Source organism: Cuculus canorus, chromosome 2, assembly GCF_017976375.1.
Source record: "Cuculus canorus isolate bCucCan1 chromosome 2, bCucCan1.pri, whole genome shotgun sequence".
NCBI classification, from domain to species: Eukaryota; Metazoa; Chordata; class Aves; order Cuculiformes; family Cuculidae; genus Cuculus; species Cuculus canorus.
Window position 1 is genome coordinate 79,097,713 of NC_071402.1, and position 26,656 is coordinate 79,124,368.

At 38.8% G+C, this 26,656-nt stretch overlaps 1 protein-coding gene across 2 annotated transcripts in view; it reads left to right on the forward strand.

The window, feature by feature from the left end:
- The window catches only part of FBXL7 (F-box and leucine rich repeat protein 7), a 177,283-nt gene that overhangs the window by 105,796 nt on the left and 44,831 nt on the right, over positions 1–26,656 (forward strand). The window contains exon 1 of one of the 2 annotated variants that reach the window (XM_054060466.1): positions 16,952–17,001. The exons of the other annotated variant lie outside the window; for it this stretch is intronic. The gene's annotated coding sequence lies outside the window, so the exon portion shown is untranslated. Of the gene's footprint in view, positions 1–16,951; positions 17,002–26,656 lie in introns of those variants that run through there. 2 annotated transcript variants of the gene reach the window in all.

Consider the following 26,656-nt stretch of genomic DNA (forward strand, 5'->3'; position numbering starts at 1 on the left):
CCACTAGGTTGTGCCTACCTACATAGTTTGGGGGGTAGGGATCAGGCTACACTTGTATGGTAGAGTTGAAATTTAGTAGGAAGTGACAGGGTGAGGAAAAAGAGTGTCTTTTTATTAAATTTCTTGACTGTCACTAGTGGCCACGTGAGCAAGGTACTGATAACGCTAGTTTTACTGCCAAGGAGCAAATGACAGTAAGCTTATTTTTCTTAGGTAATGAAGTCACCCTTTTGCCTTCAACTGTTTTAATATATAAATTGTTGTGGCTAGCATGCTTATTTCTCTGTAGATTTAGTTGTGCCAGTCTCACTAGGACTTTATCCCCAAAACATCCATTCTCTGCTTTCTCTTTGTGAATAGGAAAAATGGTCTGGTCAGCAAATATAATACTTTTTTTTTTTCCTCTCTGCAGCTTCTGTCCTTATGATCCCTTCCCTTTCATCTGTTTTCACAACGCTCCTATGTGTAGGTAATGATAACTTGAGAGAATTGGACAAAATAAAGCAGGCTGTTCTGCCACAAGTTAAGCGAAGATTCACTAGACCTATTTATATAGAATTTATGAACAACATGTCTTAGCAGTGTGTAGCATACCACGCCATGAGGTCCAATCTTTCTTAAACATCTACTGTCTTTTAAGGAAAAAGGATTTTATTAACTTTACTGTGGAGTTAGTGCAACCATTCTAGAGTGAGATGGTGCCCATGCAAACTGAACCAAGAAAATGTTATCTGAACGTAAGAGGGAGCTGCTGAGTTTTGAGGCCTATTGGTAAAAAATTGCTTATGCAAACTGTAGAAACATAAATATTGGAATAATTTAAAATTAAACTAGAGTTTACAGTGTATTTTTGCACTCTGGAATTGTAGTAGGATGATTTAGCAATAAAACGCCTTTCATTTGGTGACGGTCATGAGTTTTATGACAACAAACAGTCGAGAGACCAAGAACCAATATACATTTGGTCATAAACCCTTTGAATTTATAATTGCTTTTATATTGCATATAGCATTCAAGTATACTTACTTATAACTGAACTTCATAAAACTGAAGTCTCTGTAAATTTGATTTGCAATATTAATTCAGAGTGGGCTGACAGAGGAAGCTGTGTAGACATTTCCTAGATCATCAACCATATCTAATGTTTGCAAAGGTGCTATTTGCTCTCCAGTTCCTCTTTGTGCCAAGGATTGAGTTGAGAGGTCATCACTCTAAGGAAAAGAGACATTTTAATAGCATTTGTGAATAAGGATGTTGTAGTGTTTTGAGTTCATTTTCTGGTGAGATAAATAAGATCCCAATGACAATTGCTCTAGTTAATAAATCATGTCCTGTGTCACTGGAAGGAATGCACTGTGTAAGGAACAACTAACCAGGTTAATTTTCAGTTGTCTTACGTAATGCTTTCACTCGCTCATTTCTTACTTTCTTTCTTGGTACTTACTGTCACAGGATCAGAAAGCTGCAAACATACTGCTGTCCCTACTGTGATGCTGTGGAATACAAGTGAGAGTATTCCCCAAAAAAGGTTTTAATTCATAAGGGAAAGATACAGCCGAGACAGGGAGGCAAAAATCCACAGTTAAACCTCCATAGTATATAGTTCTCTTAATGATTAGTCCAGCTTCTGTGAAGATCCTGTCTTGTGGTTGTCATTTTCCTTGTAGCAACTCCATGTGCACAATGCAGTCTAAAAATCTGGGGCATGTTCAGTCCTAGGGGCTTTTCTGTGTCTTATATCTGCTTTTAGCTTCCATGACTTTGGTAGGTCAAAACTTTCTTTAATCTCTGTCAAAATACTGTAAAATAATTTTAACTTCTAATTTTATGCTAATATAATTTTAGACTATATTTGGAGCTGTGTTGGTTTTGGACACTTTGTTCACCTGACGTTCTCTTTGGACTGATAATTTTGCCTGCAGTATTAACATGCTTTCATTTATTTTTTTCACATGCATCCTGCAGCAAATGTCTAAGGTGTGATAGCTAATGTCTGCCATAGTGCTCTGATTTCTTTATCTGTATGCTGTCTAGAAAATAACTGGGTGTTACATTTGAAAATAAAGGTATTTTACAGTTTCTCAAATTATCATCCTGTTATATAACCATAATATCTATTATTATAAACACACTAAAATACGTTGTTATGCAGTAAAATAAAATAACTTGAAATGCATTTTATATAAAATTTTTTTCTTTAACAATATTTGGATTTTTTTTCCTGCCACTGTTTCAGTTAGTTTTGTCAGGCAGGTTAAGTCTATATTTAGTTGAGTAAGTGCATAGCGAGACGCCTTCTATAATTTTGTCATGATCTGAAGACAATCCAAGGGCTCATCCCAAATATAGACTGTTTCTTTTTACCTCAGTGATTGGAGGCAGCATTTTGTTTTAAGAACAAATGTGTGTTAGGACTTCTTTAAATACACTTCAATACATGTTTTCTGTACCAGATCAGTAGCACATTTTATATGGCATACAATTTAATAGCTGAACATCAACATTATACAAGAGGTAAATTTTCCACCAGTATCTTGCAGGGCAGGAGTACAGCAATGGGAAGGAAGTGAGATGTTAAGAAAATACTGGCCTGTTCCTCCTCTTCCTTTTTAATTTATTCTTTTAAAGGGGACAAGAGACACCCTCCCTCACCTACACACCCACCCCCGAATACAATGAATACAGAGTTCAAAGGAGGACGGTCAAAGTAAGGTTGAATGTTATCTATCTTAGATCTGTGATGAATTTAAGATGAATCTTCTTTCCAGTATGCGAGTCAGAGACTACTTTGGAACACAAGCACCTGAACTTTCAAGTTAAAACACTGTAAGTTGAAGCGAGCCTCTTGACTTCATAGTATATTCAGAATTCTCACTGGCCGTTTTTAAGGTATATGGCTTTGTTGACTGAAATATGTAGTGTTTAGCATGATTGGTCATGATGTGCAAAACAGGTCATGCTATATAGTGATGAAGACCATCTCTTCATTTGGAAGTAACAGATGCACTTTCCAGGAGAGGCTTATAATTGTGGTGAAGTGAGCTTGATGTGTTTTTTACTTTTGCAAATTGAATGAGTAGAGCTTCTAGCAGCGCTCTGCAGCCCTGCTGCTACAATTGGTCAATTAATTGCAGCATACTGGAGGTAGTGAAAAGTTGTCTAAGGAGGGCATCATCGAGTTCTCCCTTTATTTTTTTTCAGAGTGGGACCATTTGCTCTTATGAATGAACACCACAAGAATTTCCTACTTGCTCTGACCCACTGAAAACACAAAATGCAAGCACAACATATTATTATTACGTCTGCTGGTACAGTTGAGTGAAGGAGCTAACTGAAATCCTTTGATGCTACAGAAAACAGAGACAGCTGTAAGCCAGCTGAAAATCTGCACAGTGACTTCCAGTGCTGCACATCCAGAAGGCTCTAGTTATATCGTAACCAGCCAAACCCACTTCTGGAAATGTCTCCTTATTTCTGAAATGATACTTCTGCCCTGGCTTGTAGAGTAGTTTTGTTATAAGGGTGTCCTCCACAGGGACTACTTGGCGCCCGTCAGCTGGACCTCACTCAGAGATGCTGAGCAAGGCAGGATCTGGGTTTTACACATCTTACTTAGGGAATAAACTGCTCAGTGTCTCAGACCCTCCTTCATGTTCAAAGACATAAAATTATTATTACAAATAAATGTTCCAGCATTAGATCAGTGTACTGATTTCTCCTAAGAATATTCATGGTCAGAACAATTAATCATTTAAGCAGTCAAAACTGACAGCAGTGTTTTGATGGAGGAAATTGCAGAAAAAAAAATGATAAGAGGTTGTGGGAATATTGAAGTGGCCTTCTACATTGTTGGAAGTGACAATTTTGTTCATTGTTTCCCTTGGACTGTCCTTTATCTACTCACTAGTCATGTGGATAGCTTTGTGCCTGCTGTGTTTCAGAAAGGTTGGGACACAAGGCCACACGATGATCACACAATTGTGCACAGAGCTTCAGCTCTTGTATTCTTGCCATAGAACAAAAAGGCTATTGTTTCCAGCCTAATAATAAAGCAGGAAAAAAATCATAAAAGTCTTTCCTCTAGATAGAAGGCTGGCTTAGCAAGGGGTGGGAGAGAGCTAGCAAGGAGCTTATCTGCTGGAAATGGGTTCTCCATCTGCATTTTCATTTAATCTTGTTTTACTGATGGCTGGAGAAGATACTTAAGGACACAACTGCAAAATCAGGTAGGGTAGATTTCTGACTGTGAGCTGATGATATGAGTAGCTTAAAATTGGGGTGGAGTTCAGGCTGTGTTGCAGTTCATTTTTTAGGATCATTAAATCATAGTGGAGCCTTTGTGTATGTGCATTCCCCTATCAGATTGAGAGTGCTTTAGACCCTTGTAAGGAGCAGCATACATCAATAAGAAAATACTTAAGAACTTGCCAAAGTAGAATAAATAGTACACATTAGTCCTCTCTGAGAGGCAGGTTCTGCTGATGCAAACTAGGATATGATGCCTCTTTCAGGCAAATCCACTCCTGAAAGGTGAAATACCTCAACTGTCAAATCTAGTTCTTATGGGTTAGCACAACTCTGAAAAGAGTGGCTGGACCTCACTTTTTTTTCGTGTGATGTCAGACTTGGCATATTTTCCTTCATCCCACGCTCTGTTCAAAGGGACTATCTGGCAGGCTTGAGTAGTGCTACACGTGGAGAGATGTAATATGTGGTAAGGTACCTTCTAGGGTCACCTCCAGGAGGTGGTATCGCAACTTCATTATTGCTCCACATGTTGGAGGAAGCACGTGTAGAAACTACCTTCCTATATCAGGACTCCTGCCATTGTCAGTTTGGAATCTCATTACACCTTGTTCTGCTGTCAGTAGCATCGTCTGGTGTTGACCCAGTGCTTGTATTAGCAAAACATAAATCTATGTTACTGTCAATATATATATATTGATAGCTAGATACACACACATATATAAATAATGAAAAAATTATTCTATAATTTCTTGTATGAACACTTGTATGTTTGCATGTAGACACTCCCCGTTCTAGATGAGATAACTTGCGTCTTTAACCAACTGCCCAACAGTCTGCAGAAATGCCTACATTTAACAGCTGTTAACAGTCTGCCTTCTGGCACAAGCTAAATTTTATTGAATAGCTTTCACTAAAAGGGTAAGAGGTGACTTGTTCCTAGAGAGGTACAGTATTGAAAGCATAAGAAAAATACTACTTAATGGGGAGTAATAACAACTTAATGGGAGTCTGCAGTCATTAGTGATTTCTTGGTGAAAATGGACTTCACTACTTCTAGAGTGAGAAAAATTAGGGATATTTAATTATCAGAAAGAAAATATTGCTTGATAGGTTTAGCAAATAAAGGTTACACTGTTTTTCTCTTAAATGCTATCAAACATACTGAATATTGCAAATGGCCTTGCATTGCCAAGTAAGCTGGAAACGTGGTATTTTTTTCCTTTGTCAATATCCCTAACAGATAAATAGAAAATATTTGTTTTGATGCTAGGTTAATGAGTGTTAAATCCACAAAGTTCAGAGATGCTTCTTAAACAGAATCAATGTAATGGGCACAGTAATGAAGAAATTTGAATTTCTGGAGGGAAAGTTGGAAAACTGATATACCCCATCATACATAATCGTGGTGAGTACTGTCATCACTTCCACCCTTGCCTGTAGAATGACTGGTCTATAACATTGGCCCTGCTGACTCTTCAGGAGTGGCCAAGTGAGTTTACAGACAGAATTTCTGACATTTTCCCTGTGGACAGAGGGAGAGAACAAGATGGCCTTCCCTTCGTCCTGATCCATTACTATGGATGTTCTGAATTCCCATCTGAAGTAGAGACAAGAAGTGCTGCATATGGAGAGCAAAACACTGTAATGTCTGCTTATTCACTCCTTCCCTGCGAGAAACTATATCTTCCTATTTTTCTTGTATTTTTTGACAGCCTTTGAATACATCATACTGCCAAAGGGACAGCAGCACAAACTGGGTATATGATATATTGTCCAAAGAATTAAGGTGAAGTGCTGGGTCCTGCGCTTGGATCACAACGACCCCGTGCAATGCTACAGGCTTGAAGAAGAGTGGCTGGAAAAGGACTTGGAGGCTGGAAAGGACTTTTCCTAGTGGAAAAGTACTTGGGGATCTTGGTCGACATCCAGCTGAATATGAGCAGTGTGCACAGGTGGGCGAGAAGGCCAATAGCATCCTGGCTTGAATCAGAAATATTGTGGCCTACAGGACTACAGAAGTGATCGTCCTCCTGTAGTCAGCACTGGCGAGGTCGCACCTTGAATACTGTGTTCAGTTTGGGCGTCTCACTACAAGAAAGACACTGAGGTGCTGGAGCCTGTGCAAAGAAGAGCAAGGAAGCTGGTGAAAGGTCTGGAGCACAAGTCTTATGAGGTGTGGCTAATGGAAATAGGGTTGTTTGGTCTGGAGAAGTCTGAAGGGAGACTTTACTGTATTCTACAACTACCTGAAAGGAGATTGTAGTGAGATGGGTGTCAGTCTCTGCTCCCAAATAACAAGCGATTGGACAAGAGGTAATGGCCTCAAGTTGCACCAGGGGAGGTTGAGACTAGATATAAGGAAAAATTTCTTCACCAAAAGGCTTGTCAGACATTGAAACAGGCTGCCCAGGGAAGTGTTTCTGCTAGTCCAAAAAACCCAAACCTAGTCAGTTTTAGAGCAGTGAAGTGACTGTCAAATAACACTCACTTCCTTTCCTGCTTTTTGCTTTCAAGTTCTCAAAGTTTTTGCTTTTAACTTTCATTTTTTGATCCTTTACTGCTCCAGCCAGTGTTGTTTCATTTCAAGGATAGCAAAGTTCGGTGCATCAGCAGAGGTTAGCTTACCTGCTGAAATACAGATGTGACAATCAGCTGCATTGTTGTTTGGGGAAAAGGAATAGGTTGTTCTAAAACAAGCAAAAACATTCTAATAATTCTGAAGGACCATCTACTACAGCTGAGTTTCATGGGAGGGGCTTTGTTGCTGTGCTTTTTGTTTCATTTTGAGTTTTGTATTTTCCTGACTAGTCGGAGCAGTGGAATTGGAAAGACTGCTGGCTTGAATTATTTTACGCTGCTTTACAGTAAAGATTTTAGTTCCAACTCTGTTAGGACTGACAAAGGTGAGATGTTAAAATTTTGTCCTACCTAGTTCTTTCAGTTTGGGTGTGGACTAATGAACCTTGTCTGTGGCAGTGCTGAACTGGCCTTAGTTTCTTTTGATAGTGGTTTTCAGGAGAGTGCTTGTAGTTTGTGATTGAAAAGACTGCATAAACCTACTGATCTTCTGCTCTTCTGCCCCTAAAAGACAGTTTCCTGATATTATGCTCTTATGCCAGTAGGGTTTTAACATGGTTTAGCTGACTAAAGAAGGCACCTGTCTTTCTCCCGAGTGTGTCTTAATGGACAACTTAATCTGCTTTCACTTGAACATTGATGTAGTCATGGACAGGTACAGGGTGGTATTTTGTTCTCCTTAAGCTAACACTAACTCCAGACATTTTTACCTTCCATTGCCTTTGAGTATTTTTAACTGATCCTGTACAGGTTGACCACACTGAAACAAAAAGTCAATACCTAAAATAAGACTTCATGTCTTGTAAAATTATATTCAACGTAAACCAATGAACCTGAAGAGCTGTTAGATTTGAAACTTCCTTTTTATCATACTTTGAGTATTGCTGTGGAAATACCTTTTCCAGTTTTGTATTGGTTAGTATTATATTGTGAGAAACCATAGGACTTCCTTTCTGCTGTTCACACTGTAACTCTTTTGAGAAATGAGTTCATGATTAAAGGCCCTGGAGTTGAATACTAATGACTGAAAACTTGTTAGTTTTCTGTATGGATATAAAAACATATTTATCAGTGTATGGTTTTTACTAGCTAGGCAGGCAGTTGTTCTACGTTGAGAAAGTGAAGCAAGCATTTGAACAAAATCCATGTTGTCATTTGGCAATGCTATCATGAGCAAAACCTCTAGTTATGTTAGAGACCTCTAATGTTTGATATGTTGTGGGCAAACTGATCATATCGTTTGTAACAGCAGCAGATCCCCAAGTGTCTGCTTGCTGCAACAGCATGCAACAGTAGTTCCAGCCAGACTTCACGTATACACATTTCTGCCACTTTCTCTTTTGTGATAGAGGGTCAATTTAGGATAGGAGCTTTTTGGCTTACGCATCTTTTCATCCTGCAGTATTCCTCTCCTAGCTCAGTTTAAAATTTCCTGGCATTCTGTGTGCAGGTAACAGACACTGAAATCTCTATCATTTTAGTCTTAATCAAGAACTGTTGTTTTCATTTGAGGGCCAAGTTTGTTATTTTTAAGTGCTTTCCCACCATCTCTAATTTTTTGGAAGGTTTTAAGAGCCACTAGTGACCTATGACAACAGTGGTCCTGTAAAATGCTGACCACAATTTTCTTTTTTTTATTGCTAAAGTCATTGGAAGACTCATTGGAGTCTTGAAGGTCATGCAACAGCACTGAAAGTTTACAAATGTTAGAGCTGAAATCCTATAATTATCTTTGATCTTAGGCTGTAGAAAACAAAAAAAAAGAGACAAAATGAAGCTTTTTCAATTTGCAGATTTATTTCATAAGCTATACACACCAAAGGCTTACATTCTACTAAACTTACTTAAATGTGGTAGTACTGGGTGGTTTTGTCTTTCCTTGCACTTGAAAGGAACTGTGTATTGGGGAGTGAACACAAACATCTGTCTGGTCTCCAGTCCTAAAATTAGACTTGTCCTAGGAAGAGAAAATCCCCATTTCTCAAAAATTATTTTATGGGACATGAGCCTCAGTCAAGTTCTGAGAAATTACGTCAATAGTTCCATTTCCACCTTAAGCATACAAGCTTGTGCATTTTCACATATTTGTGACCCTTAAATGCAACTAGACATTTCTGATTGCTTCTTTTGTATTATAATTCAGGTCAGAAAGCAACAAAATTCAGGGAGTGGTAAGTCTGTGAAGATGAATGCTGCCAAGTTCATCGCAGCCTTGATTTGAGCTACATATGTACACTGGTGATCAGGATAAGTATAAGCTGTCCTGGGATGCTCATAGGAGAGGAGAGAGTTGCTGCTTTAAGTGTGTAACACTTTGTAGCTGCAAAATTCTTTTTTCATTACTTTTTTTGCATTAAAAGTTCTGCTCTAGAGAAGGGAAGGCAAATGTAATCAGAAACCTGTGTTACAGGAAAGGAGCAAAAGAGTCTGATTTTTATAAACATATGTTGAAGATCATTGGAAAAAAATTGTGTGTAAAAATCCTTACTTAGGCACTGTTCCGAAGTTGTATTTAATCAATTTTCTTGACAGTTCATGGAAACTTTAGGATGTGGCTTTGAATGACACTGATTTAGCTGCATAGCTGTGCTCAATCTAGGATTTTGCCTTTCTTTTGATCCATAAAGTCGAATCATCCTAATCTTGCTAGGTAATGTAAATTGTCCGTTTCTTGTCTATGGCATACCCAAACTGTCTGTGTTCATCTTTTCAGTCTAGAGTATCACAATATGTCATGTAAAGCAGTATCCTTCTGCAAATTCTTTGCCAGTCTTCCCATGTGTTTATTGAAGCACCTTACACCATTTCATAACCGTATAGGTTCGTTGTTATGTTCACAGTCACTCTTCCTCATCTCGCTTCATTGTGTCTTGGCTAAAATAAGAGGATAATTCTCTGGGCCAAAGCATGTGTTTATCTACTGCAGTAAGAAGAGGTGTTATAAAATAACATAAATACCTGAATCAGTATGTATGGATAGCTTACAGGACAAAGGAGACTTTCAGTAAAGGAATGTTTTTAATTGTTTACTTTATTTTAGTGAGATCAGAACAAGATAGCCGCTTTTCTCAAAAAAAATATGTGATCTTAACAAGTTATATCTTGATTTCTCTAGTTAGCTACACGTTTTTGGTTTGGAAGGCTGAAATTGCTGCAGGTAATCATCTTTGATTTTGGAAAGAGTTGGTCCTCTGAAAAGATTTGAAAATTTTACAACTGAACTTACAGCACGTCAAGGACTTCTTCAGGCTCACTGGCACTGGAGAGGGAGAACCTGACAAATGAGCAGGCTTCCAACAGCCAAGATATATATATATGGCTTTAACTTGAGTAGCAGTAATTGGTGCTCAAATAGATTAGCAATGCTTTACATAGCCTTATCTTTCATCACTCCAGGAGAAACTTGTTGCCTTATTAACAAATTCTTTTAGGACGCTTTTGTTATTTAAGGCAAGCTTGGCAGAGCATCAGACAAAACAGTTCTGTTCTCCCTAAGCTGTTGTTCTTTCCCTCTAATCTTCCCCAAGGTCTGTTACAAGATCCCACTTCTCTTCTGCAACTTCACTCAATTGTTTCTCAAAAATTACCCCCCTACAACCCAAACTAAAATAAACCCAAAACACTCTTAACTCCTAGCCTGCCCTATCTCGTGATTGTGTGGGCATAGCAGTTCCACTGTTGCATTCCTTGAGCGGAGTCACCTCTGAATGCAGTTCAGTCATCTTCTTTATTTCATGACTATTTGATCTTAGATAGCCATATAAGAGTGTATTTTATGTGGCTAGAATTTGCACCAGTGCATACACTCCTGTAGAAAAGTGATGCGTTGTTTGTCACTGCAACATCTTGCTGCTAGTGGTGCTGGATGTGCCCTTTCCATTCGTAGACCTTCACAGTGTGTTTTCCCCACCTCTCATGGCTGGAGACAGCACCTTACCTTCCTTGGCATTCCGTACTGCTGCATCTACTTATCTCGTTGTGTGAATGAATAGAGATGGATGTGAGGTGACCAATAGGGGCAAGGAAACATTAATTAACAGCACTGAGTAGTTTTCAGATGAGGAATAACTTTGTTTGTTCCATGGAAACAGCATCTCTCACTAACTCCGTTACATGTGCAAACTAGTTAAGCTGTTTAAAAGGCTCAGGCCAGTAAGATACTTGATACTGTGAATTGCCATGGAAGTCATGAGGAGTTACAACAAGTGTGGTTTGCTTGCAGTAAATATCCTAGCTGATGAGGGAAAGAGACTGGTGTATTTATTACGTCAGTTAAAAATGTTCTTGTGACTGTTGCCTGTTAAATGCATATTTTAAGCAAAGCATGAGATGGATTAATCTCTTCTTAATTAGAAATCTGGTATGTGAGGGAGGAAAAAGGTTCTTCTTTTCAGTAGCAGCAAGTTATGCTGTTAGCATAACTTACTATACAAGCCTGGTAGTTAAATCTCCCAGATCATAAAGTGACAGTTAAGGACACGGAAGCAGTTGGGAGATTTATTACAGATTCTATGTTTTCCTGTGAGTGCAGAAATATGGTCATATCTCTTTCTGAGCAGTACAAAGAGCTTGCTGACTTCTGTTAGCTAAATGTATGGTAAATGAGCTTATTTACAGTATATTTTATGATTTATTACAGATTCTGTGTTTTCCTGTGAGTGCAGAAATATGGTCATATCTCTTTCTGAGCAGTACAAAGACCTTGCTAACTTCTGTTAGCTAAATGTATGGTAAATGAGCTTATTGACAGTATATTTTATGTGGCAGATGCCAGCAGGTAGGGTGGCGGAAACGACGAAATAAAATAGGTTTGTGGTGAAGGATACAAACCTTAGGTAGTGTTAGGCACGTGTGGGAATGTTTGTCTTTAAGAGAGCCATCAGTGAGAAGAGAAAGTAGGGCTAGATCTAAAACTGATCCTTTCATGCTTAACTCCTTTTGCAGCATTCTGGGCACTGCTGGTGAGGTCTGCAGGGACTGCTCAGCCTTCTCTCAGGCTTCGCGAGGTACATCTGCTCCGAAGTCTGAAGGTCTCCAGTGTGCTTAAAGAGCTCTCTGGCAAGTCTGGGCTAGTGTTTATGCTTGGCCCAGGTCTTCTCATAATGCTGCAAAGGTGTGGAGCTTTTTTAATTTCCACTTTCAATTTTTTTTTCCTAAATTCTGAGCAAGAAAACTTCTCTGTCAATTAGTACCTTCATGGAAGTCCTGTGATTGCAACAGATCACCTGTTTATAGCAGGCAGTGAGCTAAGCTGCTTGCAAATACTATTTCCATTGCCCTCTCCATGTATACCATGAGACAGACTGACAGAGCTAATGAATTCAAAGGTTGGTGTATAAAGCAATTTCACACTGCTTGATTCCATGCACTTTAAAAAACATTGTGTATTTTAATTTCCCTTCTTCCCGCTTTTTCAAGGATTTTTTTAAACTGTTTGTATACATGTACGTATATTTAAAATGAAAACTACGTGCACACACATTGTATTTGTTTAAAATTGCCCGGGCTATCAAATTAATCAGTAAGACTTGTCAGTAATACACTTGAACTGGAGATGGGACAGAGCAGATGGTTGACACTGAAATGCCTCTTGCCTTCTGGATGGGATTAACAATACAAGATTTGAATGCAAAGTTATGGTACTTGATCCTAGGGCTTAACTCAAAGGCATGGCCACAGATAAAGCCGAGCATCTTGATTCAGAGACAACATGTCTGTGTGTTTCTGAACGAGGCTCTTGGTTTTTTTCACTCCCTTTAATCATTTGAAATGTAATAAGGGAAGATAAAGCACTTAAGTAGCCTAATATTTCAGAGATGGATGTCAGAGGCACTATTCTCTCTATTGACATTGAAAATGCTTCTGATAAGAGGGGTTTTTTTTCTTTGGAAAGTGCTGACTTATTGGAATCAAAGCTTTTTAATAGGAATACGTGTGTCTGGGGAAGCAGAGGCACCATCTGGTTTTGATATGGCCAGAAGTTCAGTTACTAAGGGTATTTGTATGAGACGTGGGAGACGAGCACCCAAATCCAATCTCTCCTTCAGTAAGGTAAATCCCAGTTTTCAGGAAACTATCTTTGAAGAGAAATATTTTATCCTAGTGTGAGGAAGAAATATAATCCATCGACTAAATAGTATGCTGTAACTACCCGGTATCCTGGGCAGAAAGAGCAACTTGCAGGAAAAAAGGCACCACTAACTGTCTCAGCAGAGCCATGTTGTGCGAGTTGGTCATTCAGTGGTTTTTCAGCAAGGCTGCAGATATGCAGCTGCAGCAGAACCAGGCCACCATGCGCTGTGGTGCTCAGGAGGTGCAGCCCTGCCCATTAAAGCTCAGACATGATCTGTTTTGGTGCTGCCGTAAGCTGTAGAGATGCCCATACCCATATCACAGATTGAAAGATTCTTCTTTTATAAAGAAGGTTTTCAATGAACTCTTTTTTTTTTTAAATTATTTTTCACAGCATAAAATGCATTTCAGAAGCAAGATTATCACTTACAATAAGAATCAGCAAGTGATCAGCTACAAAAGTTATACAAACAGCCAGTTACCAGTCGTGGCCCTTGGGGATTGACACTGGGGTCAACATTGTGTAATATTCAAATTAATAAACTAAATGGTGTTATTGAGTGTGTTCTCAGCAAGTTTGTGGACAATACCAAACTAAGTGAAGTGGTTGGTATGTTTGAGGGCAGGAGGAACCGCAACTGACTGGAAAAGTGGCCTGAGCGGGACCTCACAACATTTAGCAATGACAAATGCTGAGTCCTGCACTTGAGAAGGAATAACCCCATGTAACAGCACAAAACAAGGCTTTCCAGAAAAACACCAGAGGGGACCTGGTAGACACCAAGTTGAACATGAGGTAGCGGTGTGCCCTTGCACTACAGAAACCCAACAGCATCTTGGCCTACATTAGCCAAAGTGTGGACAATAAACTGAGGGAAATAGTTCTCTCAGCTCACTTGGCACTTGTGAAGCCACACCTGCTGTACTGTGTTTGGTTTCAGCTCCCCAGTCTGGGAAAGACATTGGCCTAATGGAGTCAGTCAAGTGAAGCACCATCAAAGACAGTCAAGGGCTGGAGAACTTACCTGTAAGGACTGTCTGAGAGAATAGGGCTTGTTTTGCTTGCAGTACAGTCTTGGGAACATCTTGTTGCTGCCTACAACCACTTAATGGAAGAGTGAAGGTGAGATGGACCCACACTTTTCTGGCCATGCTAAGTAAGCTGAGTTAACTTCAATTTGTGTTGTTTCTCTGGCTGTCAGATGAGCACATTTGGCTCTGCTGTTGTTTTCTGAGTAGCAGAAGTTAAATCCTACTGTCCTAACTCTCCATCATTATTTCCAGTACTTGTGTAGTATTGATTACCCCTACTAATCAATACTACTTGTGTAGTATTGATTAAGAGTACTCTGAGCTATAGCAAAAGGTATATTCAGTGACATAGTCATAAAAATAGCAGCTATATGACATCTGATAGTGTCATGCTACTCAAAAGAGATTTTGTAGATTCAGTTGATGGTCTAGGTAGTTCCTAGGAAGCTTTTAACTTTTTCCACTAGAGTGGAAAAGATCTATTACACTTGTGCATTTGTGGCATGAAAGGATAGCTCCAATGTAAAATCTTAATTAGTCCTCTGAAAACACTGAAATAAATTCTAATTGATCAATCCTTATTCAGCTTAGGTTAGATTTAATGGATAGAGGAAAGTAATTAGGGTATTTGCATACAGCTTGCATTCTTGTAGCTAAGCATGCTGAAGTCAGCAGCTTTGCTGAGACAGTAGTGATAACATTTTGTTAATGAAGGGAGAATAGAAAGCCTTATCCAGCAATACACTGAGCTTACAGAGACTATTAAGAAAAAATCTGATATCCTTCATTGCTTCTTAGAAGGCATTTGCCACCTCTTTGCTTGTGCTGTTCAGTGAGCTCAGTGCCCATGAAATGTGCAGGCTTTGAGCCCCTGGTAGCAATAGTGTGACCCAAGTACTTCTATACCAGGCTCTACAAAATTATAAGGTACAGAAAAGTTCTTACTAAAATCTCTAGCTTGTGTCTGCTGTTGTTCAGATCCATATATTTCCATGTGAAATACCTATCATAGTTATTGCCTTTTTTTTTTTTTTTTTTTTTGAGTGCTAATTGATATTCGTTCAGGAGATTTGGCACAGTTCCTGTCACTGAGAACTTACGCCCTTTTGATTCTATTTACTGTTCATTGTAGTAACTATCTGGGTAGGTTTGGGGGCAGGGGGTTAGAGGTTTTTGGTTTCTGTATGTGTGTGGGTTTGTCTGGTTTGGGAGTTTTAGGGTGTTGAGGTAAGGGGTTTCTAGGTTTTTTTACAAAACTTTAATTCTAGCTCCTCTCCTAACAATGTGCTACTGTTATATAGTTACAGAAGGAAACAAGAGAGTGAAGGAGATTTGAGGGAAGAAACAACATATAAACAGAAACATTTGGAGAATCTTCAAGTGAAGCAGCTTTTACCCAACCCTTGGTAAAACTGTAGAATTATAGAGAAGAATCAAATGGTGAAGGAGCAGCAGAAGTAGGGCTGAAAACACTGTTAATAGCAGAGTCATCATTCAGTTCCCAAGAAGGAGAATCTCGCTGTCTGAGGCTCTCCAAGTAACACAAAACTATCAACTTATTTTTCAGTCACAGTGAGTGTTATTAAATCTGCCAGGTAATTTGATTGCACATGCTCAGTTAAACAGTAATTGCTTTGGGTAGGAACAAAACTCGGAGTAGGAAACTTGGGAGTCAGATCTGGGCTTCCAGATGAGGAAGGTGAGTGTGAACAATCATGTGGGTAGGGTCATTTCTAATGTACTGGAAATGGTTTAAATTTAAATCTGTTTACATTTGACCTATTAGGCTGAAGATATTCTTTCTTCATTAGTCTTGGCTGGAGAAGATAAGCTTCTCTGTTTAGAAATTCAATGAAGTGGAACAAATGAGACCAAATTGCTTTTTCCAAATGTTTGTAGACTGTAATGGTATATGTGGTCATCTGTAGAACATCACCTGCACGTTTCTTTAGTTGGAGTTTGCCTTCTCCTAAGGGATTATTAGTATCTTGAAACTGATGGTTTTGTTCTTGTTGTGAATTTTTTGCTTTGTGTCAGGGCTTAAGTAATTTTTTTTTCAACAGCGTTCTTCCAGTAGTCCTATAAGACCCTTTGTAATTTTGATTTTTCTTGGTTTTCAGTCCTCACAGGTTTATTCCCTTTTCTGAAAAGCATTGTGAAAGTCCCAGTAATTTTTAATTCCTTTTTTGATTGATTCTTCTGTCTTAACACTTTGCCCTTTCATTTCTGTTCTGATATGCATCCATTTTGTCAGATCTGTTGCTTCACAACAGGAAGGCATCTTTTGTCTCCCAAACCCTCTGGAGTCTGGGGATGAAGGGGTGGTGTAATATTCTGCTTTAAATTATGCTCCCAAGATTTTTCTTTTAGCTAGGGGAAGGAGGTATTATTTTGAATCGTGTGTGGTGGAAATTTAATGATCACTCTGCCTGTGGAAGGTCCTCCCCATATTGCTGCTGTTGCTTTTTTTAAAAATCTAATCAATCAGGCAGTAAGCAGGTACAATAGAAGTATTGATTAAACATGGAGCCTTTTGCCTTTAAGTTACAGGCTCACAACTTTTGTTACAACCAGAGGGTAATGACTACTATTCCATGTGTTGCCTATCACATTTGTTGGCTACATTCTCCCCCATCAGAGTTCTGGTGGAAAGGTGGCCAGAGTGAGGAATATTGTGCTTGCTTGGCAAATTGACGTAAAAACTAAGGAAACAGACATCTAATATCTGTTGGGTGACTCAACAATGAATTTATGGCAGAAATACCACTGAGGAATTTCAAGTTAAACTGTTGTAAACTGCCCTCTGATTCCTTGCTAAATCAGATTACTTGAGGTCATGGTTGCTTTACAGAGGCTTCTTGACTGATTTCTTCTTAAAAGATCTTGAGTAATTGTTAATAAGACATAGTACAAAAGGCTGACTCAGGAGAGCTCTCCTGTCTTTTCCACTTCAGTAAGAAATCCTGTCACTCCCTCTGCTAACTGGAAACCTAATTGCCCTTTCATTCACCTTGCTTCTTAGCCTCTTCCTCTGGATGATGTAAGATTGGAATGAGCATGCAACTAAAGCAGGTAAAGAAGTAAAACATAGTGTTGGAACACAAATTTTTTATCATAAATTGTCTGTAGTTTAACATCAGTTAATTAGCTCCTTCATGTAATGCTAATTGTTTCTAATATTCCTTATTTGATGTGCTGAATATCACCTGTAAATGACTGGACACCTTGAATTCCCACATAGGGGCTGAAGCTTGCAAAGTTAATCCCTCTTCCTGTGTGTATGCTTTCTACATAACTTGGAGGCTTTTACAAATGCTTTACGCAGCATGCTAGTCATGTTTTGACTGGGAGTTGTTTTCATCTGAGATACCTACAAATGGTGCATTTTGCTGAATTTAATTATTTTCCCTTGCTGATTCTCATTAAAGTTGTATACCTCAATTGCCTGCAGTGGGCCATAACATAACTTAAGAGGACATGACTCGGCAGTGAAACTGCGCAAGCAGCATGAAGGAATAGAAAGAACTATTTGGTACAAGTAACCTTGTACAAAACATAGCTTGCTGCTTGGTATGTCTTAGATTTTCAATGTTGCAAAAGCCTTACCAAGGTTGTTTTGCTTGTTCTGTTCCAGACTGACATTGTGTGACTGGTGTTCTCTTGCCACCGTTAACCACATTCAGTTATTGTAGTAAAGGAACATAAGCTATAGAATTGTAAAGCCACTTGTGACCTCCCTAAAGTTCAGATTTCTTGACTGGGCTTTTGGTTCAAGTCTGCTAATTTGTTAAGATCTACTTTTTTTTAGGAAAAATATTCCCAGAACATATGAAAACACATTACACTAGGACATAATGGCAGGAATAAACCTTTTCCACTCACAAATGAGCATGTTGGCTACTCTTGTCATACACATGGGTTTAAATACAAAACAGTTTTAAGTTGCACTAATTCTCTATATATGAAGTATAATGAAACTTAAGTGAAAACAAAACCCTGCTGCTGTTTGTTTTGTTTGGATATGGGCAAAGTTCGACGCATGCTTTTTCTTCCTCCTTTCATAACTATTTCAATAAAGTGCAGACAAAATTAACTAAGAATTACTCTGTCTCCATTTGTAAGTGAAAACAGGCATCTCTGAATGTTCTGTCTGTTGTTAGCCTATGCACAGTATTAGCAGAGTATAGAATGTTTTGTTCCTGCTATGGAACTACTTCTTGCAACTTCATTTTTGGGGGAGTTGAACATGGAAGCCTGGTACTGGATCTTTCTTTAGGAGAAAGAAATTTGCTTTAGAAAGAACAATTATAGTAAGCGTGAAAAGGCTTTGAAGGTAGCATATGGATGGTCTGATATCAGAAGAACTCCAAAGTAAAAGTGTTTTATCAGCATCATCCATCCTTTTTTGTTTTCTTTTTTTTTGTCCCTCTGTCTTACTGTATCCTTGCCTGAAATCACTGTTCTAACTGAAGGGCAAAAATCAGTCTACACTAAATGCTGACAGAACCTGGAAGCGTATCAAGCAAAGTACAAAAAACCTTAAGGTGTTGAAAATACTTGTTTTGTTATTTAGCCTGTGGCACAGTGTCTTCAAGATAGTTTTTATTTGCCTTCGTACTCTCTATGTCTAGTTACTCTGAGCCCTCATAGCCCGGCCTTTTCTAGTCTAACAGCACATTAAAAATGCTGCTTTGTATTACCAGTACCTCAGATAAGTTTCTTTCAACTTCTTCCAGAGCTGTGGATTGGCAGTTGAGGTATGTCATTGCTTAAAGTTTTTTAATATGAAGCTCTCGGTTAACAGAGAAGCCATTGCATTGAGCCTTACCTTAGTGGCCTGTCTTCATATATACCCCAAGGTGGTGGGTCATCTTATGAGTTTGAAGATATGGTCTTTTACACTGTAGACTCTTGTTTCAGTACTTCTGATATCTTTTGAATTTCTGGCATTATTTTTGTCTGACTCTTCTCTTTGTATTTTATTTCTTTACTCATTACCTTCATGTCTGTTACCTTTCACTTTTGATTCTTCTAAAGTTGCAAGTAGATGTTTCCATACATGTTTTTTTCATTGTAGTTGTGAATAAGAGGATGTAAGACCAAGGTACACTCACTGCAATTGCAGGAACTTAGTCTTAATCCAGATGCTGTGCTGGAATGGTGGAGTGGAGAATCAGGCCCAAAATAATGATTGATTTTAATTTATTGTAAACATGGGATTTTTTTTCCAAGCAGCAATTTTTTGGATGAAAAGTACCCAGAATGTCTGAATTGAGTCTATCATTACAGCCATCCAAAACATTCATAATAAAATCCAAACCAGCTCAAACGTACTTGGTTTTTAGTGTTTCATTATAAACCTTTAACTCAGCCAAGGTTAGCAACCCTCTGAAAGTCTGGCCAGAACTGTGAGGGAATCTAAGAATGAGAGAATCTAGGTCAGTTTATTCTTTATGGATGGAAACACGTAAAACTTGACGGCTTTACATGGTTTTGGCTTTTTAGCCAGGCAAAAATTAGAAGTTACCTTAAGCTCCAAGTGAGCAGTATGGCTAAAATGAGTGATCTGCTTCCTACATTGTGCCTACATGGTCCTCTCCCCTTGCCAGAGGTGATTCAGATTCCTGTGCCTTGCATTGGGTCTTTGAAGAAGAGGACAATGCTCATGGCTAATCTTCTATGTGGCGCAAAAGTCATCTGTAATTGTAGTCTTTATTTGGCCTTTTTGCACATTATTTCAGAGCACAAGGAAAACAGGAGAGAGAATTAAGGGCAGATTTTCCAGGAGAGGACAATGGGTTGGTCCTCCCACTGGCAGTGCTGTCTGTTGCTGTATGTGTCCTGTGGTGTCACAGGACCTGGAAGGGGAACATTTCTTATAGCCATAAATCCAACTATACAAGCTGAGTGCACTAGCCAGGCACACAAGGAAAAGGACTTTATGTCTCCAGCACAGAGTGGTCATTTATCTCCAGCCTTGACATGTTTCTGGTGAGTCTGAGGAAGCGGGGAAGTATGTACCCAGTATGTATGCTTAGCTGTGATCAGGGGAAAAAGGCTTGTTCCTAGCTTAGGAAGTGGAACGTTTGATGTCATTGAGCATAAGATTTTGTAGTGTTTCTTGTAGTTTTTATCTTTAAGTGTTGGGAATGCATTAATGGGTAGGTAAGTTCATTCCCAGAAGGACTAAATAGCAATGATTAGAACCCCTTTAGTGCTGACAGCCTCTTGCTCGTTCAAAGGCTAATCAAAACTGAAAACTGCCTACTGTGGAAAATATAGGTGGAAAGGTTGCTACCCACATCTTGCCTCATACCTGTTTGGTCCTCTTCTGTGTGAACAGGATGTCCTACACACATTGTGGGCTATGTCACGTGGCCTGCTGTGCAGAGAGATCTTTGTGGCACCTTCTTAATAAAAACTTAAAATCTTTACTTTTTAATGGCTCCTATTACAACTGCAGTGTATCTGGGAGAACTTAGAAAGTTTCACAACGACAAATCATGACTATGAAAGCAATTTTTCAGTGGGATCTGGATTTAAAACCATCCGGTATCATACATCACAAGGCTAGTAGACAATTCAAAGTACCAGTTATATCCAGAACTATCTCGAGTGCTGTGGCATTATTAGTGCTAAAATTGCTCTACTCCCCCAGCCAGCAGAAACTCTGACCAGGTTTGTTTGTTTTGTGTGGGTGAGGGAATGTTTGGTTTCTTTGTTTGTTTAGGGCTTTTTTGTTATATTTGAAGCAAAATCATCTTCAGTGCTTGGGTCAGTGGTAGTCATTTGCAGATGCATAGGACAAAATTACCTTATGGATAGAAATGTAGAATGTGAAGATGAATTGTGATTGCAAGACATCCTGGGGAAGTAGTTTGTTTTATCAGGTGAATATAAATATTCTTCATAGTGAGAATGCTAGTTTTGCTGTTCTCACAAATATAATATAGGAGAAAGAGTATTGGAAAAACAAAGTATAAGAAATGAAAAGTCATTGAAACAGAGGCTGGGGTTTCTGATCTGCTTCTCAGTATTTTAGGAGTTCTTGTGTAACTGTAGGAATGGACGGAACAAAAATTTGTAAACAAATTTCATGAAGAGATAGATACACCAAATCTGTTTTGCTTGAGTACTATTTCTAACTTAAAGCAGCTATCCACACTAGATTCTGCTTAGTGAGGATTAACATTATTTTAACAAGGCCACTTACATCTAATTAAGATTGATGTATAAAGCAAAAATAATACAAGAAAAAGAGGTGTGAAGAGGCTAAGTAGCCAAGTATTCCTGTCCTGACATTACCTTCAGAAAAAGAAACAGAGCTGACTTTCATTCAGACTCTTCAATTAATTTTATTTTCATTTCTTCTAAGAGATTGCTTTTCATAGAGGTGGATGCCAGATCTATAGCTTGATGTTAGCCTCCAGATTGCTCAGGCTGTGAAGATGTGGATAGGGAGTGCACTGTAAAGTCTTCTGAGGTCTCCCAGACAGCATTTTACAGAGGCCTCCCGCTACTGATGCAACTCAAAATGCAGTATTCCCTCTTGTGCCAGAGGAGCCTGGTAAGTGTGCCTGCTGATCCCCTCTTTGGGGCCATCCTGCTTGCCCGGTCATGCCCCGCCAAGCATGTACAGCTTTTACATCACAGGAGACTGAGCAAAAGTGCATTGCTTCTGTGCCACATACACAGTGTTGCACAGGACAGGGGACTGGCTGTTGAGCACACAAGTCTTGAAAGTCACTGAAAGAGATTGTATGGTCTGAAAGTTGGCTAATTTAGTTTGAGGATAAAGCGAGTAGTACCACTGCTGAAGGCTGTGAGTGTGGGACAGTGCCCTGAAGTGGATGAAACTTTGCTGCAATTTCTTTCTGTGCTATCTGGATCATTATGTCATATATTATAAACATGCTTTTCAGCTTCAAATTTGGATATGAAAAAGTGAGTATGAATTCACATATGAAGAAACTGAAGATTTCCATTTACACTTTGGCTAGTGAACCTAATTTTCCTGAAATACTTATAAAAAAAAATCTCAGTGGGATCTTGAGAATGTGTTTTGTTTAAACTGCTGATTTTCACTCCATGTTTTGTTTTTGATGGGGGGAGGGGGTGGTGTTGGCATTCAAATACTATTGCTCCATCTTGTGGCTAACGAAAAAAAAAACTATAAATAAAAATACATCAGTGCTTGTTCTAGTATTGGAGTAATTTTACTGTGTAGGTTTTAATGCCTATTAGAGACAATGTTTTTTCTGTATTGTTCCCTGGATATCCTTTAAATGTTTAGCATGGAGAGGGGAAGCAGAATATGACAAAAGTCTGCAATTAAGTTAACAGTTTATTTCAGGTACAGGTCATCATTTGTGTTTAGACAAGTTTCAATGTACTGAACTGGTCTTCTGAAGAATGCTGGCTCTTTGCAAGTAGTCCTTACACCCACTTCATCATCTAAGTATTTTTGCATTTCAGTGTTTTCACATTTACCATATATTTTATATGTGAATAAGCATGTATGCAGAGTTACGTGAGGTTGCTGCTTACAGTTTTGGTCATATTTTTATTGTATTACCTAAATTTTCACTTCTGCAATTACTCAACCAGTGAAGCTGCAACTGCAATAGAAATTATCATTGCGTGGTCAGTGTTTCGAAGATTTCCTTCAGATTTTTCTAATGAAATAGCATCTTTGCCTATGGTTGAGTGGCGAATATCTGCTTTCTTTGTTTTGTTGCTCATTTTTTGAGTCTACAAATATTAGCATTTGAAGTGTTACATAATATAGAGTTGCAGAATACAGCCTGTCGATACCATTCTATGCATGAAGCTAGGAATAACTTTTTTCCTGTGTCCCCCATTTTTATTCACTTCAGTTAACATTAAATTGGAGGGGAAGATATCCAAGATTACTGTGTGTTTACGATGCCTCTTTGCCTTGTTTGATTTGTTTCTTTTTTTCCTTCTCTAGCAACTTATCACAAATATTATAAATGCTAATGTAGATTCTGTAATTCAGGATATTCTGCTATCTGATCTCTGTTGTTAAAGCTTGATTTTTGCGGTTGCCTCTTAGTGGCCTGGCACGTTTTTTATTCCATCACAGCAACATGGGAATCTTTGCTCTTGCTAGCACATGTTCCACAGAACGTTCCAAGGCATTTTTTTCACATGTCATTGAAGTACTTAATCAGATATTTAATGAATAGATTACACTGCCTTTGTTCTTAAAAAGAAGGATTAAAACCACTTTGCTCATCTAGTTTTAGAAACAGTTGTCCTCATGACTAAGGAACTTGTATGCTTAAAGAAAGTTATTAAATGAAAAGTTTTATTGGTTGTTACAGGGCTTTTAACTTTTTTTCTCTATGCCAGTTAAGATGTATTTAGTTTTAAGTATGAAAAGAACATTTCTTTTTCCTGTTGTCTTCATGACTTCTTTAAAATACAGAAGACACAAAATATTTAGTAGAACTCTTAACTGGATTCACTACATTTAGTGTAGTTTAACTGCAGGTTTCATCATGGAAATACTGAATTGAAAACATGAAAGTCTTGGTCATTATACATCTAAGATCCGGTGATCAACACATAGATCTTTATATAGGCTACCCATTATTTTAATTTTAGTCTGGAGCCTGTCCGCTGAAGTTCCCTTCTTTTGTTCCATCGAAGCACATCTTCTCTTAGCAAGGTGCACAGTTAGCTAGTTATATTTGATTCAGTCAGTGACTGCTACTAATCTGGCTGGTTCTGATATTTTTTTGAATGCTTGGTCTCCTGAAACACATCCAAAGCTGGTCGGAACCACGGGGTAGAGGGACGCTAGGAGCGGACATTTACTCCTCTCATATACTTAGATATACCACTGTTCTCTATCAAATGTACCATATCACTACATGGCTTGATGTATTTGTAGATACCAATATAAAAACTGTACGGCTTAGGCAGCAGGGCACTCAAATGCAGTAAAAGCTTTTAATTGGTTTATACTTGGATTTTTTTCACAACTCAGTAGTAGTGACAAGGAAAGAAAGAACATCACCTCAGTTGTGATAACAGTTCAGGCTTTGCCTCCCTGTCAGATGAGTTAGTGCTAAAAATCATCCATCTTTCTCCAGCTGGACGGTGTCTACCTGAAGCAAACTGAAGGTCTGTTGATTGACTGATTTTAGAAACTATTGAATCTCCAGGGGCTATGAGAGACGACTGCTTAATGATTTTATGATTTTGGATGTGTGTTTATTTGCAAAAGGCACAGCTGGTTAATCTCTAGCATCTGTAGTCAGACACATTTCAGTTTCTGATAATGCTCAAATGAATGATGCAAGTGTGAGGAGATGCACTGAGATGCTGCTGCTTAATATCCTGCCAGGGAGCAAGCCACGTGTTCCTCTAAAGTACTTTTCCTCCTGATAGATTAATTCTCTGTTGGAGAATGATGTTCGCTTTGAAAGCATGAGATGCTGAAGCTGCCCCACTTTCGCTTTGATTTGGGAAATGAATGAAAACAACACTGGAAAATGCACTTTCAACAATATTTGCCACCCACAATTGTTCTTCTTTTGAACTATGTGGCTTTTGTTATCCTGTGCTCTGATACATCACCAAAATCGGAATTAAGCCTATAAAAACCTCTTCAGACACCATTCTTTAGAGAACGTTTTTACATTTTGTTAAAATATGACATGAAACTAAAATTTGAATTCTTAAACATGTGCCTTTTGTTTACCACATATATTTCAGACACATGGAGTTTCTGTATTTTACAGTATTTTAAAAGTCTGGAATTAAAAAGTTGGTACCATTATATCTTCAAAGGATAGGTATTTATGCTTGGCTTCTAAGGAAAGTCTACATATACGTATACATATATACTAAGTAATGCTAGACAAGTCATTTAAATGCCAAGCCAAGTTGCAAAATGGGCTTTGTCAGATACAAAGTTAAAATGAATGTTTCTTACTTTCTGCTTGTAGGGATTATACCATCAAAGTACCTTCTGAAGCTTTTGACCTTCGTTAATAATTTTCTTATGTTAAATTCTTACTGTAGAAGGTTGTTGAGCAATAATAGGGAAACATATATTGTGCTTTCCTTATTTTTGGCTTTCATGGCACAATGTTTTTTTTTCTCACATGGCTCAACACTATCACGAATGTGTATTTTTGTATTATGAGCTGCAATGCATATGTCTTAATTTCATTAATCAGGCTGTGATGTTTGGGGTTTTTTTCTTCCTCCTTTGTAAAGCTCATAATCATTTTCAAAGTGGTCAATTAAAGAGCTGCTCTTGCTTTTGCAAATAGGCTTGTGCTGTTTTATACAGAACACAGATTTGTTTTATACAGAACACAGCTTTTGGAGCTATTAGACTTATTACCAGCAGGGATATATTTCCCTCAGGTCTTTCCTGAGCAGAAAGTTGCCAGATTGTTTCACAGTCTTTTTTTCCTTTTTTTTTTTCTTTAGTTTGCATTCTTCAAAATGTCCATTGGATTCTGAACAAGTGAAGTAATTTCCACATACAGCTGGTTCGGGCCTTCATATATGGCCCTCTTTTCCCTTCTGGATTTCTACAAGTAAATTAACAAGTGAAGCTGTAAGCTAATAACTAGTCAGCAGCATGCTCAGCCTCTGGTCTCTTTCAGACTCCTCCTACTTTGCTCTGTCAGTGGTGTCGCGTTGGGCTCCACGTTTTGCTGGCATCAAGCCTGCTTTGCAGGGCTCCTTCTGGCTTTGCGCAATTCCTTTTACCTTTCATAGTTATGCGTGTCTTCACATCTTCACTCTCTCAGTGATGATATTCTTTCATGTACTTAAGCGAAGAAGCTCCCCAGATTGGAAGGGGGTGCCAAGCTGGGTACTTTCCTCAGGTGTTGAGAAGAATACAGGTAACAGCCGCATCTGGGCGGTCTCATCAGCATTATTCCTGCCTTGGGTGGGTGCTGAGTCCAGGAGAAGGTGGCAGGAGCCTGCAGCCTGCTTGAAAATGTGCATGTGGCAAAGCAGAGCCTTCATAATATTTGGGGGTTTTTGCTATGCTCTTCTCTGTTTTAAATAGATTTCAAAATTTTCATTGGGTTAGGTCGGTGTCTTGTGTACTGTTATTGATAAATTTGTTGCTGTAAAGGAAGCCTACTGATTAGATGTCTTAGACCTTTGCAGAGCTTGGTCAAGTGTAACGTAGCATCCTCCATTTGCTCTGTGAACACGGACAGCTCTCCAGTGTGTTGATGACCTCTCTGCTTTTTGCCGGTATATTCTGTTAAGATTTAACAAGAGACTGATGAGGTACCATATGGCAAGAGCTTCATTTCAGTGGTTGCTGGCCATAGGCCTGGGAGTTTCTGCTTTCGCTCTGAGACTTACTTTCCCATTAAACTCGAAACGTGTTTCACCTGTCAATAGTAGTGCCTCCAAGCCATTTAGTATACTTGTGAGTATAATACTCAGCAATTTCCCGTCCATGAGGACATACGTGAAGCAGGGAGCATATTTGGTGTGCCAGGGGGCTGGAGGAGGCCAGCGCTGGGGCTGGGTCAGCAGGCTGGTTCTCAGGAGACACCAGCTCACAGCCAGACAATCCATAGGCACATTCTTTAGCAGCAGCCAGAGACCTTGGTGAGGTGGCTCATGTGTCACACACGTGTCATCATTATCTCAGGCTGTGAAGGAGAGAGGCCCCCATTGCAGCCTGCAGCATGGTTGAAGACTATCAAACCAG